Source organism: Mesitornis unicolor, unplaced genomic scaffold (genome assembly GCF_000695765.1).
Source record: "Mesitornis unicolor isolate BGI_N332 unplaced genomic scaffold, ASM69576v1 scaffold8378, whole genome shotgun sequence".
Classification (NCBI taxonomy): Eukaryota; Metazoa; Chordata; class Aves; order Mesitornithiformes; family Mesitornithidae; genus Mesitornis; species Mesitornis unicolor.
In genome coordinates, this window is record NW_010199730.1 from 5,110 (window position 1) to 9,300 (window position 4,191).

The window sequence follows — 4,191 nt, forward strand, 5'->3', positions numbered from 1 at the left end:
TATCTAGACGTCTATTACTACATATGTATTAATATGTTAATATCACTCTTTTGGAGAACATTAAAATGTTATTACTTTACAGACTATGCTTTATAGTACCTGTGTGAAAGGACCTAGGACACTGGATACGAATAGAGCTATGTTGATATATCATAGTATGTACACAAGAACCTTCCTTTTGTCATATTATCCTTGTAATGTAAAATGATTGTTAATAAAAAAACATTTAAATTTATCAAGTTGAGTTGCTAATTCTTTACATTGTTCTTGGAGGTTAATGTCATTTTCCCAGAGCAATGGCATCTAAGCTGGTGCACTCCCTCTTCCCCAGCCCATGACTGTAAGGAGTGGGTCCAGTGCTAGTTTATCCAGAAGGGTTAGCTGCAGCCCCCTGAGGTACTGGTAGCTCTCCTGCCTGGGTGACATGCTCCCTCATGTGCTGGGTGTAAATGCAGCCTCTGAACGTCCTCATGGGTCAGGGGCCAGAGTGAGCGCCCTTACAGCCTCTGTGCTTGCTTTTCAGGCAGGTACAGCGGTGGTGTGCTTGGCTTTGCTGTGATAGGCTGTGTTTGTAACACACGTTGACAAAACCTTGCATGTGTGCCTGGTTTGGTTTGAAGGATGGAAAGTTTTCCCGAGTTCTGTGTGCTCCAAAGCCAAGGGAAGCTGTGCTTCTTCTACCCTTAAAAGAAAGTTGGTTTCATTTTGGATTCTTCAGCCTCCTTGTTGATAACTTGAAACCAAGAACTTGAAAACAAGATCCCTTCAAGCAAAGTGTACCATCTGAGCTTGAGTCAGGAAGGGAAGCTTGCGCAAATTTTTCTGATCTAGGTCTAAATGTGCCCTTCATTTTTAGGACCACTGATTCTCATGTCAATATGAGTGAAACGGAAATTGAAAAATTCCTCCAGGATGGTTGTCATAGCATTAAAGCCTGGTATGCTCTTTTCCAGCTCTGCTGGTCTCCTGGATGTGCTCCACAGAGATGGCCGTTGTTAGCGGCTGGCACTTGATTTAGCAAAAAGAACCCAATATGTTGTTTCTTCCTGGAAACAGAACTGTGGTGCCTGTGATGCTGAGGGCTTGCAGGTACAGCCAGAGGGGGTTTGCAGTGCTTCTTGGGAGCTGTCTTCCCTCTCTGCCTCTCCTGAGTCAGGAGGAAAAACGTGGGCAGCGAGCACATAAGTGGGTTTAAGCAAGTGCCCCCCCCCCCGAGGTGTTTAAATCAGGGTGCTGGGGCAGGCATCAGGCATGGAGCAGTGGGCATAGGGGACCAGGGGCTGCTTCTTGCAGAGCTGTTACCACACGAACGGAGCCACAGCTCATTTATCAGGGACTCTAAAAATATCTGAAAGATAATCAAATGCTTCTGCAGAACAGAGTATGCTCTAACTAGATTTTTTTGCTCTCTGAAGTCCCCTATTTGAAGTTGTTTTGATCCAAGGAGAAAAATAAGCGTATGCTGTCTGCACTGCTTTCAGCCACCCCATTTCTGGGGAGACTGGTGGTCCCTCTGGAGGAAGGCAGGGGTAGGAAAGCAGCATGGAGGTGCCAGAGCCAGGATGGAGAGCCATGTGCAGCATGGGGACAAGGTTTGCAGAGCCACGCTCTGTGCCACCACCACACCTCGTGATGCTTGGGAGAGCTCTCCTGGAAAACTGGGTAGTGGATAAATTTCAGGTCTGAGATGTCTTCACAGGGGCATCTTGGAGCCCTTTCCTTGCTGGGCTTATTGCACATTCAGCAGTCACTGAGAGTTCAGGGAAGCAGAGGAACAGGCTGCAGACCTCCAGGGCTAGCACTGGTAATGGCTGCAACACAGCAGGTTTAGATGTCACCCTCTTCTGGCAAACAGAGGATTACAGACCAGCCCCATTTTAATTCTTAAATAAGGCGTGGTTGTGGGGAAGCTTCTACTAAATCCGAAGTGACTATGAACAGCAGGGTTAAAAAAGAATGGTTCCATGGCAGCTATTGCCGCTTTTCAATATGCTGGGCTGGGAATTTCTGAGTACCCCTGTGCTAATACTGCAGGTGAAAAGGATTGTCCCCAGCAAATGCACCACCTGCATTCAACTCTCTGTGCAGCAAAGCTACAGCTCCTTTCCCTCCACCTCTATGGCAAACATGTCAGTAGCATCAGTCTCATCACACAGCTGACAGGCTGGTGGCGACTCTCCTTCAAAGCCAGCAGCAGCCAGGGGCTCTGATGGACTCTCACTTTGTTGTTTCTCTTTGTGCTTTAACACTGACTGTGATGCATGAGAGAGTGCCCCCAAACTGTCAATGAGATAAATACTTCCCACACCTGCCCCAAAAATATGTCTTCTCTTACTTTTATGTGCAGTTTTTGATGTCTGTGTCTTGTTAGGAAGCAGCTACTTCCAGTGATGGTATTAGGTCAGCTAAGTAGGTATTCTTCCTTACAGATGCATGGTATACTGAGTATCATAAGCACCACCTTGAAAGTACTGAGGTCGGCAGAAAGACTGAATCCAAATTCACTTCTTAGTTTTGTTTCAGAGATGGAGCCAGTATCTGGGAGGACCCTGACTCCCAGGTCCTATCCCCTAACCTCCTCGCAGGTGCAGGAAAGCCTTTGCAGGTTTGTTTAGCTGTCACCTTGCTAAAAAAGCCGATAGATTTCCTGTGCTTGGCCAGGATAAGATTCCGTTGCTGACTGCTCCCTTTCTCATCATACACCCCTTCCTTGATAACACCCTTCAGAGGACCTTCTGTTGACTCGCCCCAGTACTTTGTACCCCTGACATGACCTGCAAGCAGAGGGGACTTACCCTAGAGTAAACAACGCAGACACACTGTTGATACAGTTTGGAATTATTTACTTGCAGTGATTTACAAGTTGTGCTGTAATATTAGACAGAATGACTGAGCCTCATGCTCTGTTTTTGTGCTTTGGACTGTGCAAACAATATAGAGTCTTGACAAATGATATCTGTCTCTTTACAGTAAACACACTGGGACACTAAAGGACCAAGTAAGCAGAAAAGCCTTCTCATGCTGGAAGGCCACAAAGCACTATTTCACTTTGCTACTATTCTTGCTCAGTTTTATTATTACCAACAGAAGAAACAACATAAAGTGTCAAGTACTAGTATTTACGCATCATGCTTATCTTTCAGCAAATGAACCGAATACATTTTGAGTCGTAATTAATAGGTGAAGCACATAAAAAATGCTGCAAAAGCTCTGCCCTTCAGTTCAATTGAACCTCAAACTGACCTTCAAAGGACTGCAAGCAGTGTGGTCCAAACCACCTTAGCTGCCAGCACTTACTAAATGTCATTGTGCTCAACTCAGATATCAGGAAGATTTGGGCAAACCTTGGGCTGTATTTCTAGTGCCCAAATTACAATCTCCTCCATTCTGGAAAAAAGAGTTGTCTTTGGACACTACTGCCAGATAATGCTGATGGCAGATGCTACCAAAATGCAGAGTACTTTTGTTCAAGGTGTTGAAAGCACAGTAATACCTGGGAGAATAGTTGAGCCTCAAAATTTTCCCAGCCCTGGTGAAGCATATTTTCCATTAATTTCCGATGTATGACCTCTTTACAAAGCAAATGTGGTTCCTATCATCATGCAAGGATATTTGGGACAAGGAGTAAGGGGAAAACTGTGCACTGAAAAAAAGTAACCCTTACAGGAGACCAGCTGCAACCACACACCCCCCTCCCTTGCAACTGGGAAAGGGGGCTGAGGGTAGTCGTGAGCCTAAAACATCCCAGAGGTGTTTTAGTGACTATCAATGATTTGTGGTTTTTAATCTCTTCTACTGTAGCACAAATTACCTAAAATGAAACTAGATCATTGCTCTGGGAAGATCTAGCTCTGAGGGCAGGTGGAGGCAAGGCAACATATGGCTACAGTCTATATATTAACCAAGTAACTCCTTAATGTAGTCACAAGTTATTTCCTCTGAGATCTCAGTCCCCTCCTCTGAACAGAGGCCACAGCAAGAGATGACCTGTCCCAGGTGATGCTGGATACAACATGGGAGCTGCAATTCTCATTCTGCTTTACACTACTTCTGTTGTTTGGTGTCTGTCACTGGACAAAGGACTGTGAATCCCTGTCCTTAAATTCACAACTCTATGGCCCTTCGTGAAAAGGATTGTTCATTCTGACCAGGCAGGCTGCCCACCACATCCCCCCTCCTTTCCTTTCTTTT